Source organism: Mytilus edulis, chromosome 8, assembly GCF_963676685.1.
Source record: "Mytilus edulis chromosome 8, xbMytEdul2.2, whole genome shotgun sequence".
Taxonomy (NCBI): Eukaryota; Metazoa; Mollusca; class Bivalvia; order Mytilida; family Mytilidae; genus Mytilus; species Mytilus edulis.
The window spans coordinates 60,574,742-60,590,752 of NC_092351.1; positions in this window are offsets into that span (position 1 = coordinate 60,574,742).

The window sequence follows — 16,011 nt, forward strand, 5'->3', positions numbered from 1 at the left end:
CTTTATGGGACGTCAACAAGTTTCTTTTAACTTTGTAGGCGATTCATCATTTAATATTGACGCCAGCGAAGGACTTCGTGTAACATAGGACCATATTATGGACAATTCATACAAATGTATTCGTTTACGTAACGACTGACTGGATTGAAACCAAAAATTGTATGAGTGTTCTTTATAAGGAGATGACTAAGTATTGTTACTTTGAGGAAGACACATCATCCAAGATGGCTACAAGCGGAGAACTTAGTTTTACAAAGGACCATATTGATAATACATACAAAGGTTTTGTTTTACAGAACCACTGATGAAATGAAACCAAACATGGAATAAAATTGAGAATGGAAATGGGGAATGTGCCAAAGAGACAACAACCCGACCATAGAAAAAAACAACAGCAGAAGGTCTTCAATGTAGCGAAAAATTCCCGCACCCGGAAGCGTCCTTCAGCTGGCCCCTAAACAAATATATACTAGTTCAATGATAATGAACGCCATACTAATTTCCAAATTGTACACAAGAAACTAAAATTAAAATAATACAAGACTAACAAAGGCCAGAGGCTCCTGACTTGGGACAGGCGCAAAAATGCAGCGTGGTTAAACATGTTTGTGAGATCTCAACCCTCCCCTATATCTCTAGCCAATGTAGAAAAGTAAACGCATAACAATACGCACATTAAAATTCAGTTCAAGAGAAGTCCGAGTCTGATGTCAGAAGATGTAACCAAAGAAAATAAACAAAATGACAATAATACATAAATAACAACAGACTACTAGCAGTTAACTGACATGCCAGCTCCAGACTTCAATTAAACTGACTGAAAGATTATGATTTCATCATATGAACATCAGGGACAATCCTTCCCGTTAGGGGTTTAGTATCATACCATCATAACATATATGAGAAGAACATAACCCGTGTCATGCCAACAACTGGTTTTTGAATAAATGTGTTTAGTTCCGATGCAAAAGACCCTATAAGTGAATCGATATCAACGCCAAAATATGCAATCTTTAATGACCTGACCTGACCTGATGGAATAAATGTTTCTTTTGGCGTGACGAATAAGTGTGGTTTCTTTGTAGCCAATCAATTATCCATGATTGCTGCCAGCGGGGAACTTAGTATAACAAGGGACTTTATTTGAAATACATACAACATAAAATTGAGAATGGAAATGGGGAATGTGTCAAAAAGACAACAACCCGGCCAAATAAAAAACAACAGCAGAGGGTCACCAACAGGTCTTCAATGTAGCGAGAAATTCCCGCACCCGTAGGCGTCCTTCAGCTGGCCCCTGAACAAATATATACTAGTCCAGTGATAATGAACGCCATACTAATTTCCAAATTGTACACAAGAAACTAAAATTAAAATAATACAAGACTAACAAAGGCCAGAGGCTCCTGACTTGGGACAGGCGCAAAAATGCGGCGGGGTTAAACATGTTTGTGAGAGCTCAACCCTCCCACTATACCTCTAACCAATGTAGAAAAGTAAACGTATAACAATACGCACATTAAAATTCAGTTCAAGAGAAGTCCGAGTCTGATGTCAGAAGATGTAACCAAAGAAAATAAACAAAATGACAAACAGTCTTGTTTTGAAGAACCACTGAATGTTTTGAAGAACCACTGAATGGAATGAAACCAAACACGGCATGAATGTTATTACTGAGGTGCTGACCAAGTGTTGTTACTTTGTAGCAAATTTATAATTCAAGATGACCACCAGCGGTGACTGATTTTACCTTAAGACCTTATGGACAATACATACAAATGTCGTCTTTTAAGGAACTAGTGAATAGAATGATACAAATCATGGCATGAATGTTCCGTACGAGATGCTGACCAAGTTTGTTTTTACTTTGAAATCAATCAATAATTCAAGATGACTGCAAGCGGGGAACTTAGGGAACTTAGGGAGCTACTCATCAGTGGCGATCGAATCAAAACATCTAGAAAATAAATTCATATATTAATTGAAGAACTTATGAAATCAGGGTCTGCCTATCCTTTTTGATGGTTTGTCTTATAGATCAGTACAAATCAGGCCTTAACATTTCTTTTCACATATGAGATATATGTAAACGAATTGAAGTGTTGCAAAATTTATTGTCATCAGCCAGTACCTATACAAATTATTTTTTATATAACACTATAGCTAAAATATATATATAAAATATTAAAGAAACGATATAACTGCTCGTACAATCATCAACAGTGTATACCAAAAAGATGATATTTAATTAATAACAAATATTTTAGAAAAAAAATATATTCACACATGCTTTGAAATACACAACGTTACAAATGGCTCTCAATGAAAATATCGAGGGAACCATGATGGTGTTTCCACAAGTTGTCATTTATATTCGTTTTAATTTATAGCGAGTTATAATGACCCACAGCCCCTCTTTGGAACTGTCATAGCATTTTCTCCAAGAAAATTCATCAAAACGTTTTTCTTAGTCTTGTTTTCCGTGCGGTATTATGGTATCTTTATTTTTTTTTTGGTAAATAAACTGGATATATCATCTTTTACTACTGCTACATAAAACAAAAGTATATTTATTTTTTCAGTATACTTAATTGTTTCATTGTGGTTTGATTTACGAACAGTGGGGTTTTCAGTATATGTCATTCCCTTTTTGGTAATATTTTCGTCTCTTTTTCAAATGCTTTCACTTTTGACCATATATTCATTAGGGTTAGAGAAATTGATAGAAGTTATCTATTATGTACGACATTTTGAATGGGGAGGAATAAAGATATACTTATCAAACAATTTAGATATCTTATCGATGGTTTTGATGAATCATTGTAATTTTCCATGGATGAAATTCTAGCAGGGAAAATTAAATTGTGTATTATTTCATTTTCAGTCTTTTAATTTTATATTTTTTAATTATTCTTTTTATCTATTTTTATATTTCTCATATAAAGATACTCGATTATTCTCTGTTCTCTATTATTTGTCCCCTTTTTCCTATTAGGTAAATTTCATCTAGACCAACATTTATTGTTTAAGGTAAACGAGGAATCGATACAAATCGAGGGAACAAACTAACGTTGAGAGAATCGTATTTTCTCTAACAATTGGTGCTTATCCTACCGATCGACATTGATTCACTACCTGCTTTAATTTTAATCGTGCTGCTATTTTTTGCGTAAGAAGTTTACTGGTTTGTTGTTATTTTGTTTTTTGTTATATTTAGTAATTTGGTTGTCTTTCGTCGAAGATTGTATTTTGCTTAAACGCTAAATGTATTATTCCACTCAAAATGCATGATAGCTAGGTTCAGAAAGGAACTCGAACACGAACATTTACATTTATATATGTCATCGTTTGGACCGTAGACCTTTACCCAATAGTAGCTTGGAATCTAATTTTATGAACGATTATGAAAAAAAGTGCGCTAGAATAAATGTCTATTGTAGTACAATTAATTAAGTTCGGACTTTAAATAAGTCTCAAAATTATTGAAACAAATAAGTTTCAAATAAGTTAACAAATGTTAAAGTGTTAATGTCAGTTTAAATATTAAAAAATAAAACGACTTTCTACATGTTGCACTTATCTATCTTCCATACACGACGGTCTGGACGAGATTTTCAGAATTGAGCATAACTAGAAAACAGTATGCAAAGAGAAAAAGAGTCAAAAATATAACGAATAGAGATCGATGGATCATTAATAAATAATAACTATGCAAAATAAAAGAATTAAGTAGTACCATTCAGAATACAGAAATTAACGTCTCACAGAAAACAAAATCCTATTATTACAGATTGATCTAATATCAAAAATATTTTCAAGAGAATATTACAGAATAAGTGTTATATTTTCAAAATATTAAATGCCATAAAAGTAAAAAAACACAGAAATAAAAGACCCTCCCCGTTCAGGCTCTCATAATATAAGGATTCAAAAATGTATTCTAAAATACTACATGTCAGAATAAAAGTTTAACACTAAGATTAATGTTCAATAAAACATAACTATATCAAACACTTGATGTGTGCAACACTGATTCTTCACACAAATGATATGGTAAATTGAGGAGACTCTCTTCTTTGAAAAATAGTATATGTCTTGTCTTTCAAGATATCGTTAACGTTGGTTCATCCTTAATGGAATTTTAACTCGATGTTTTTTGTTGTTTTAACATTCTCAATGCTTTCCGAGTGGCCTCTCCAAAACAAAAGCTTCTTCAAAAGTAATTTTCTCATTTGTTCACTCATTGCTATATATATCATGAAATTTGACGCACAAGCCAATACAGTAAACAGCTTCAAAATCTCAATTAAAACTTTCAAACCGTTCAAAGTCATGTCTATTCGACCCCAGATGGTTGTAAGTATATAATTCATCGGCTCACTGTATGGAGTGGAAATTAATGTCAGAGTCGGCAAGTTAAAGAGCGACGACGTCATGCGTTTTAACGAGCAGTTAACAGGAAGGTCAATATAATTATCGAATTGTCCATTTATCCATGTCAAATCTAATTTGTAGAACAATGAATAACAAATGACTACTTTAAAAGTTTTAAATGCGAGCTGCATAAAAGTTTGTACTGGTTCGATGGTCATATTGCTGATTTTTTCAAACAATTGTTTAAACAATTCTTTTTGATTTGAATAAAGATTATTTTTGTAAACATCGTAAGTGTCCAGGTAAGCGTTTTTCATTGATAGGTTGACAATATCTGTAATTTCTTTAAAATAACGTTCTATTGGATTCAAATACCATTCTAATTTAGTCACTGACATAATACCAGTCATGTTATAGGGACCACACATATTACTTTCTTCTTCTTGCTCTATTTCTAATATAATTGAATAGTTAGATCTAAGTTCTGTTGATTTCGTTAACTTCTCTGTTCCATAATCGAAGCATAACAAAATGTCCCTTTCCATTGTTGTTTTAATGTGGTTCCATACAACATCTTTCTGACCGATGTCTGACTTAAAAGTGTTAAATAATGCAGTATTTATATAAACTCTTGGTATTTCAGATAGAAGAAAGACGACCATTAAAATTACTGTTAGCACGCAGGATCTTTTTTCGTTTACTGAAATAGTTGACCGTCCCCGTATCCCTTTCCTGTTACACAGGCTGGTGATGATGTAGACTGTTGAAACTAGCATTATTCCTAAGGCAATGATTAATATGTCTGTCGCAATCATTGGGTAATAAGCTAAAATATAGTTCTCCCACATAGAGAGTGGTTCGGAGATCATACATGTACTATTACCATCCGTTTTGAATGAGATTACAAACGCCCGCGGAAAATGGAACGCCACAGATAAAAAGAAACACACAAAACCAACTATATAAGACCCTCGTGCCTTGAGGTTAATATGGCTCCAAATTGGAAAAAATATTACGCTCACTTTTTGTAATCCCAAAGAAGTTGTAAGGAAAACTGAAACGAAATGGAAAGTATCAACTAGTTGTGTACTGTAATAATGCATGACACAAAAAGGATAGTGTAGTGTTACAAATGTTTGAATTTCCTTAAAGCTGTTTGAAGGGATTCTATGTATTGGTTCTAATTGATCTGTTAGATTAGATACATTACTGGTGCTTCCAATTGAACTGTACAATACAGCAAACACGGGCTCTAGTCCGTAAATGCACAAGGCTGTTAAACTATCTGCTATAGCAAGTGCTTGCAAAAGAATGGCGAACGGCCGTTTCATGCTTTTGTCAAAAAGCGCAATAAACACAATTTTATTCATTATAATAGCAAGATAAGAAATCGCTGGTCAAACTACAATATTTATCACAAATGGAAATCGTGCAGATAAAATGAAAAACATCTTGATAGTTCAATGATAGTTTCAGTATGAAAACTGATTGCTGCAAGCATAAGATATATGTTCCTGACAAACTATTAATAATTCATTTCAATGGACAGAAAATATTTAAAGTAATTAATATTGATTGTTTGTCCTGTTGACTTCTCCATGTAATCCAACATAGCAATCATCCATTAATGTATGTTACAAATGGAGGTTTTTATGGGTTTTTGTTTTCTTATTGCTAAAAATAACTTTCATTTGGGTTTTTTAAATGCACATTCACATTTCCATTTTCTCAGCTTGTTAAGTATACTGCTAGAGTTTATTTTGTGGATTTCTTAAGAAATCGTTATTGCTTTAAGACAGAATTTCTATTCAACATTTTTTGTTATCCTTTTCTGATAGAGTGATGTGCATATTTGGCACTTTCATGCATATCTTTTCGGTGGATACTTATTTCATACGAGAGTCGATTTGTTTGTTCTAAGATAAGTTTTCCACATATCAAAATACGACCTATATGCATATTAAATTGTATTACCACTTCAATTATTATCGTATGCTTGCGTCAGCGTGTTGTTTTGAAAAAAAAAATCACTTTTTTTTTAATTCTTAGTCTGTTGGAAATTTACAATAAAAACAAGAATATTTACGGTATGATTTGTTTGATATGAACGGGGAGTCATTTCAGTTCTGTTAAATATGTTCGTTTTACCACTTCGTGCCTTGTATATCAATTCGTCCGTTCCTGATTACTTCCAATATAGTAGGGTGTCCAGAATGAAAAAGACGGCTAGTTAACGATTTTAAGTTAACGGGTAACACACGGATAAATGTATGTGCAAACTATAGGAAAATTATTATTTTCCAATCATGAATGTCAACGTAAGCTCCCATGGTCACGTTTTTCAAAATGTTGTGGTTTCTCAGGGTACCCAAACATACCACACCGTACAGGTCATCTTCAACATGAAAAATAAAATTATTGCTCTCTGTGTTATTTGTTCAAATGGTACTGAGCATTTAGCTTAAATATCAAATTATTCATATAACAAAGCTGAAGATATTTATATAATTCAAGTATAAGTATTTCCAGTTTTTAGTAAGACTATTTTTGTACCTGAAATTTACCACATTTTCAACGAAAGCAAATGTATTACGTGTTACTATCGATAAGCTCTACGTATCACCAGTCAAGGGTAGTATGAATATTCATTATCTTAAGTATCGCGGGAAACGAGATAACGTCTTAAACGTGATCACGTCGTTGTTAAGCACCAAAGTTACACAAGCGGGAAATTTTTAAAAACAGATCCAAATATATGCCAGTCGTAATTTTAAATTCAATTAAAGAAGTAGAAGATAAAATTACTGAACACGAATTTGCAAGAGCAACAAATTCTAAGCATTGAAACATCCGCACAGAAGGTACACCAAGAGAAATATCCGAGTTTTTTTCATAAAAAAGGAAGGAGGGGTGGCTACAATTTTATGCAACTCGTAGATTAAAATATATGTTTTTGAGTATATAGCTTTGGCACTCTTGCTATGCACCAAAAAAATAATGAAGGCGTTTTTTAGTATTGCTTTTTTTTTTTTTAAATTGCACAGAGACTTATACAGATGTATGTAAATCTAGACGTCAATTTTAGGGTTCTTTCAAATGAAGAGAAAGCCGGAGAAATTCAACATTCATACGCCAATAAATCAGAAAAAATAGCTTCATTTGAAGACTTTGAAAATACACACATCTTGGATAATAAATAAAGAAGGGAAAATCTACACAGTGGGCATCTACAAGTTGGTCAAATATGTAATATATGTACTATTATACTATTACTAGTCCCTGAATCAATTACAGTACAGCCTGTGACATTCTCTTAATTATGTCCACCCTCTTGCATGGGCAACATCCAATGGTGGCCATTTATTGGGGTATTCAATCTTGAGATGTTGGCCATTTATTGGGGTCATAAAACATAGGTTGATGTTTTATCTAATAATGTTACATGTTGTAATCAATCAGTGTTGAAGTTTTCAACTTGTATGTTTCTTTAAAATTTACCTGTACAGGTAACTTAGTTTTTTTTTCAAAATTGACATTTCACCTTTTTTGAAAATATAGAATAAGACATTGTTTTAGTCTTTGTTAATTAATATTATTTTTGATTTTTCTGTCTTTTGAATTTATTCAAATTTATGTTTTTAATTTTTTTATTTGTTTTTATTCATTTTTGTATGATTTTGTTTCTTATTCTTTTAATGTCTTTTTAGTAAGAATCTTGAAAAGCAAAAAGACAAAAATGTCACAGATAAAGTTATTGAATAGCATTTGAAAGACAACAGACTTTAATAAATTTGTTTTTAAAGTAAAACAAAAAATTAATGTACATGATGTTCATTGTATTTAATTGTTTATTTGCATTATTTAATGAATCATTATTAATAATAACTAATAATCAAGGAAATGCTATTTTTAAAGAAACCATGAAGGAAGTAAATTTTAGCAAGCCTGTTTCTTAACAAAATAAAAGGATCAGACAATATCAATCCTCTTATAATAAATTTTTATAACATCTATTATTATTCAGGAAAACTGCAAATATCATTATACAGTTTTAATAGGAAAAAACTATTTTTGTCTATCTTTTTTAAAAATCTGAAATCAGGAGTTAACATAATGGACATGTCATTGCATGTTGAAGAGACTTATTTTCCAAAAAAATATTGAAAGAAAAAAACTGTCTTGCTTTGCCTTTTTGAAACAAATGTGAACTTATTAAATATGACATCTTCAGTTTGGCTAATATCTGTCAGTTAAAAACCAAAATTTAACAAAATACACTTATATAGATGGTTACACTTTTATGGTCTATTAATTAAACCATTTTTTTTCTGTGTACATTTATATTGTTGGAAGTGCTGGACTGGTATGATACATATTCCTGGTATACATTTGCAAATATTTCCCTAAACCCAGGCCTTTTAGATAAAGTTAACAATTTCAGGGACTTGAATGAATTAAGACTTTTAAACCCTTGATGAAAAATCAATTTAAAGAAAAATATAAGAACATTTTTGAAAATAGATTTAAGAATAAAAACTTTGGTAAAGACTGTATACTCAAATGTGTCACATAGAGAGTTAGTGGTCATAATTTAGAAATAGAAAATAATGGACAATATAAAATTCCTAGAAAAGATAGAATATGTAAACTGTGCCACTTGCTGGACAATGAAGAACACTCCTTCCTTAATTGTAAAATTAACAAAACAACTTGAGATAATCTATTTGAAAATTGTTTACCTTCTCATAATATTGTCTCTTACCCAAGAACAAAAAGTGAAAGAAATGCTAAACCTTTATAACATGAATATGTTGAAAATATTGGCTCCCTTATAAAATAGTCATTATTAGAACTGAGGACAGAAACCTAAAAAAATCCATGTGTTTTAATTTTTTATAGAATTGTTAATTCTTTGCATTATAATTGTTTTTTTGTTTGTTTGGTGTTTTTTTTTTGTCACAAACTAAATACCATATGTTTATAGGACAATACAAATATTATCAAATTTTGTTGAATTAATGAATATTTTGAAGATATTTATTCAACAGAGAAATAAGGAATTTTTAACATTTGTAAAACACTATTGAATGCAGATAAGTCTATCTACTATGATTTAACTAAAGTATAAATCATTTTGATTTACGAAAATTAATTTGAGAAACAACTTTTCAATAGAAAAAGGCAGGCATTGGGAAAGCTGGCATTATATTAGAAGATGATATTCATTTATTCTTCACTTACCATAAAGTAAAATTTATGTAAAAAATAACTTAAATTGATTAAAAAAGTATAATGTCAAAACAAATAGTCACGAGTCAAATTAAAAAAAAAAATCAGCTATTTATTCAACTAGTTATATTATTTCATTTTATTTTTGAATTTTCTTGTCATAATCACAGTAATTAAATTTCACAAACGCATACATGTATATTTTACCTGAGACACATGACCTGTAAGTTATATAATTTTAACACTTCAATGCAGTCAAGATTTCCCTTTATCCTTGACTAGTTTTTGATTAATACCTTGTGTATTAATTAAGCGACAGGGGGTATAATGATGGACATTTAGGGCCACCATGGTGGACATAATTTTTATGGCCACCATGAATAAGATAATGTCACAGGTAGTACTGTACTTGTATGTAAACCCTTTGAAAAAGGACATTTAATAAATAACAACTGACCATAGCTGAAACATAACCATACCACTCCCAACCCCTTAAAAAAAGTCTTTGCTTTATAAATATATTTTTTAAATGGTATTGATGGTCAAAAAATGACCAAAAAATATATTGAATAGACCAAAAATCCAACAGAAAAATTTGTTGATGAAATACAAAGAACAGTAGGGGGAAATGTCGGAAGGTTTCGTTTGAAAGCTGTGTATATAAACTACTTAGACCACGTAGCCACCGAGGCCCCCTTATAGGAAAGAAATGAAATGTATCCACCAATTCTGCTTTCTAATAATGCAGTATATAAAATGGACAATTTAGCTCTACAAACATATGTATAAAATGATAAATGAATTATAAACATGGAGAAATAAAAGAACTAGCATGCATCCAAGACTGTAATCAAATTTACTACTTAAACCTTTTTATATGTAAATATAGTTACTTACAGCTAGCTGCTTATTTTCTCCGTTAGAGTCGAAAGATACTAACGGGACATTCACACTAGTGAGACGAAGAAAAACTGACAATGTCATGGCTAAAAAAGAATAGGACAGAAAAAACAAACATTTCTAAAACACAACATACAAAACTAGTGACGATCAAATCAAAACAGCTAGAAAGCTTTTTCAGATATAAAATTAAAGAGCTTATAAAACAAGCGTTTTGCCTATTTTTACGATGGTTTGTCATATAGAAAAGTATTAATCAAGCCTTAAGATTTCTTAAGCATTTATTGTTTAAGGTAACCGACCATTACTTGTGTTCAAATCTCAAAATGGGTCTTCAATGCAGAGAGAAACTCCCGCACCCGGAGGCGTGTTTAAGCTAGTCCCTAAACAAAAATGTATATACATTAATATGTGTATTCATTTTGCCCCGCTATCGTTCCTAGATGGTATATTGGAACTTAATTGAATGAATGAACATGAAAAATGGAGCTAAAATAATGTCTATTAGAGTACAATAAATAAAGTTCGGACTTTTAATAGGTCTCAAAATCATTGAAACAAATAGGATATCAAATGTAAAAATGTTAATTTTAGTTTAAATATTAAAAAAGGAAAACGACCGTATACATGTTGCGCTTATCTATCTTCCATAAACGAGGGTCTGGATGATCGAGATTAACAGAATTATGAAAAACTAGAAAACAGTATAATGAATAGAAAAAAAGAGCAAAACATATAAAGGATAAGGTTGATTGAGTGTAACATTAAAAAAAATACTATGCAAAATAAAAAAATTACGTAATGCCATTCAGATTACAAAAATGAACGATGTAACAGAATAACAAAATCATATTATTACAGAATGATCTAATATTAAAAATACTTTCAAAAGAATTTTACAGAATAAGTGTTATATTTAAAAAAATATATATATATGCCATCAAAGTAGAAGAATACAGAAATTTAAAAACAAATCCCTTTCAAACTCTTATACAAGGATTCAAAAATTTATTCTAAAATACTACATTTAAGAATAGAAGGTTAACAATATGATCACTGTTCAATGAAACAAGACTATATTGAACACTGGATGTGTGCAACATTGATTTATCGTTAATAGAATGTTAATTCGACGAGTTTTCCCTTGATTGAAACATTGTTGTGCTTTCCGGATTGACTCTCCAAAACTATTTTTTTTAACGAGTAAATGTTTGATCTTTTCAGATGTCGTTAACGTTAGTTTACCGTAAACGTTGGTTTATTCTAAATTAAATGTTAAGTCAAGAAGTTTTTTCTTTAGAAAATTTGTAGTGCTTTCTGAGTGGCTTCTCCAGAACAAAATCTTTTAAAGAGTAAATTTCTGATCCGTTCAGATGTCGTCAACGTTTTTTTACCCTGAATGAAATGTTAATTCGAGAAGTTTTCTCCTGTTGTAATGCTTTCTGATTGGCCTCTCCAAAACAAAAGTTTCTTCAAAAGTAAGTTTCTCATCTTTTCACTCATTGCTATATATATCATGAAATTCGACGCACAAGCCAATACGGTAAACAGCTTCAAAATCTCAATTAACACTTTCAAACCATCCAAAGTAATATCTACACGACCCCAAATGATTGTAAGTATATAGTTCATCGGTTCACTGTATGGAGTGGAACTTAATGTCAGAGCCGGCAAGTTTAAGAGCGATGACGTCATGTGTTTTATCATGCAATTAGTACAAGATATTAGATAATCTTCCAATTGTGCACTCATCCACTTTGTCAAACCTAATTTGTAGAAAAATGAATAACAAAAAGCTACTTTAAAGGTTTTGAATGCGTACGAAATAAGCGTTTGTACTGGTTCCATGGTCGTATTGCTAATTTTTTCTAACAACTGTTTAAACATTTCCTTTTGATTTAAATTAAGATCATCTTTGTAAACATCGTAAATCTCCAGGTAAACGTTTTTCATTAATAAGTTGATAACATTTGTTTCTTGTTTGAAGGAAAGTTCTACTACATCAAACAACCCTTTTAAATCACTCTCTGGTATAATACCAGTCATGTTATAGGGACCACACAGACCCTTTTCTTCTTCTTCTTGTTTTTCAAATATAATCGAATAGTTAAATGTAAGTTCTGTTGATTTCCTAAACTTCTCTGTTTCATAATCGAAGCATAACAAAGAGTCCCTTTCCATTGTTGTTTTAATTTGGTTCCATACAACATCTTTCTGACCAATGTCTGACTTAAAAGTGTTAAATAATGCAGTATTTATATAAACTTTTGGTATTTCGGATAGAAGAAACACGACCATTAAAATTACTGTAAGCACGCATGATTTTTTTTTCGTTTACTGAAATAGTTGACCGCCCCCGTATCCCTTTCCTGTTACACAGGCTGGTGATGATGTAGACTGTGGAAAATAGCATTATTCCTAAGGCAATAATTAATACGCTTGTGGCTAGTATTGGATAATAAGCCAAGACATAGTTCTCCCACATAGACAATGGTTCGGATATCAGACATGTACTATTACCATCCGTTTTGAATGAGATTACGAACGCCCGTGGAAAATGAAAGGCCACAGATATAAAGAAACACACAAAACAAACTATATAAGAACTTTGTGCCTTAATGTTAATATGGCTCCAAATTGGAAAAAATATAACGCTCACTTTTTGTAATCCCAAAGAAGTTGTAAGGAAAACTGAAACGAAATGGAACGTATCAACTAGTTGTGTGCTGTAATAATGCATGACACAAAAAGGATAGTTTAGCGTTACAAATGTTTGGATTTCCTTAAAGCTGTTTGAAGAGATTCTATGTATAGGTTCTAATTGATCTGTCAGATTAGATACATTACTCGTGCCTCCAATTGAGTTGTACAGTACAGCAAACACGGGCTCTAGTCCGTAAATGCACAAGGCTGTTAAACTATCTGCTATAGCAAGTGCTTGCAAAAGAATGGCGAACGGCCGTTTCATGCTTTTATCAAAAAGCGCAATAAACACAATTATATTCATTATAATAGCAAGATAAGAAATCGCTGGTCCAACTACAATATTTACCACAAATGGAAATCGTGCAGATAAAATGAAAAACATCCTGATGGTACAATGATAGTTTCAGTATGAAATATATTTCCTGCAGGCATAAGATAAATGTTCTTGATAAACTATTACTAATTAGTTTCAAATTCAATGAACAGAAAATATTTAAAGTAATTATTATTGATTGTTTGTCCTGTTAACCTGTCCGTGTTACCCAATTCATAGCAATCATCTATTAATGTATGTTACAAATGGAGGTTATCTCTTTTTTTTCTTATTATTACTAAATATCATTTTCATTTGGGTTTTATAAATGCAAATTCACATTTTCATTTTATTAGCTTGTTACGTATACTGCTAGAGTTAATTTTGTGAATTTCTTAAAGAATCGTTATTGACACTGACGTTGAATATAAGAATGAACGATGAACGCACGTTGAACGGAAAACACACAAAATGATGAATGATGAGCGTACGATTGGTATACGCAGGATACACGCACGCAACACGCACGCAACATGCAGCAACACGCACGCAACACGCAGCAACACGCACGCAACACGCACGATACACGATGAACGGAAAATGGTTAGTTTACATTTTAGGTCTCCTTAAGTCTCCATACGTTGCTGCATAGTACAATGTTAAAAACGCACTGCGATTTTCAAATAAAATGTCCAAATATATTAGTCAAATACGTGAGTTAATAAGTAATCCTAAGGCATAAAAACTACCTTTTTGGTGTATTTTGATTATGTTCAAGATAAAATGAAAATGCTTCACCCGAAAAACTATGAAATAAAATAACTTTTTAAATTTAAATATTTTTTTAAATAGTTTAGAATTTGTGTATTGGTCAGTTTCGTTCTCTAATTGTGTTTTCTCATGCGTGTTTTTTTTTTTTTAGTTTTGTTAAAATAAGTGAAGAATGAAAACATATTCATAATTTTGTAATAAATAGAATTCGGTACCAAATAAAACTTAACATCAATCTATTGAATTCAGTTAATGTCCATGCCGTATGAAATAAGCCCTCAGGGATAAGAATGACAAGTATGTATATTCCCGACAAATAATGTTAATTACAAAATTCGTGTTTAATTTGTACATCGACTTTTATTGTATAACCATTAGAAATGTATAAAACTGTTTATATTTATAATCTCAGTTAACAAATTTTATGTTAACTTGATGTTGATACCACGAACTGCTTGTAATAAATTACACGTTTTCACCGCGACCGATTGATAATATAAGACAAATCTGCGTGCCGTGTGCAGTGTTTCGACTCTCCTCTGATATATATACTAGATAATCAGAGTTCCGTCTGAAATTATGTTTTTCTTAAAAATGAGAAATTGCTAATTTACTAGCAATAATTTCACAGAGGTCTCCGATCGTTACATACTTAAATACACAGTTCCATGTAACTGTGTAGATTTCTCACTTGAAAGTATTTACAACATATATTATTTTGGTTTTTTTTCATAGCTGACTATGCGGTATTGGTTTACATGTAAAACTTTAAATATTGACAAACCATTTGTTCTTCCTTAAATATGATCATAATATCCAGCTTTCAAAGAATTTTAAGAATTACGCGTGTATGTCTAACCGCTCATTAAATTTTCTATTTACAAATCATTGACATTGCTTAAATGTTTTAATATCAGAGTATTCAGTTACATAATATATATTAGATAAGATATTGGAATAATAAATATCTATATTCTGTTTTTATTTTTGGTATGTTTGTTTTTCTCATTATTGCAGGCCAATGAAGTATGCCGATATTAAATCTTGGGATCGTTATCTCATTGGCAATCATTCCACATCTCCTGATATTTCTTATAGAGTAAAAGAATGTCTGAATCAATTTCACTTAAAGAATTTTTGTTCCAATATTTAACTTTCAAATAAAACATGACTGCGGCCTTCAATGCAGCGAGAAAATCCCGCACCCGGAGGTAGTCTCTGTTGGCCCCTAAAACAATTGTGTGCTAGTTCAGTAAAAATGGACATCACACTGAACTCCAAAGAAATATATTCGGCTTTTAAAAGTTCATGATAACTCCAACACAAGTTATGAGCTTACATTCGAAAAATAAATCATTTACGAAAAGTTTTATAAAAACTTATTACACATAGCATTTGGCTATGATATTTATCTTGGCGTCTGATTTCATTGACAAGCATATACTGATATAATCGCATAAATCCAAAAGAGGCGATACCGGTTACGTCGACAATGTAAGCGTCTCCTGCTTTGTATGTATCACTTGCTATTCCAATTAAAAGTGATACTAAATATACCAAACGGTATTTCAAACACTCAGTAAAAATGTCATAACCGGGAAAAGGACATATTCGGTAAAATTACAAATCAGACGACTATACTTGTACATGTGTATCTAAAGATCTATGTCTGTGCAAAACCATTCTCTAGTGAGTTAAGACACCGCAACATCGTATCG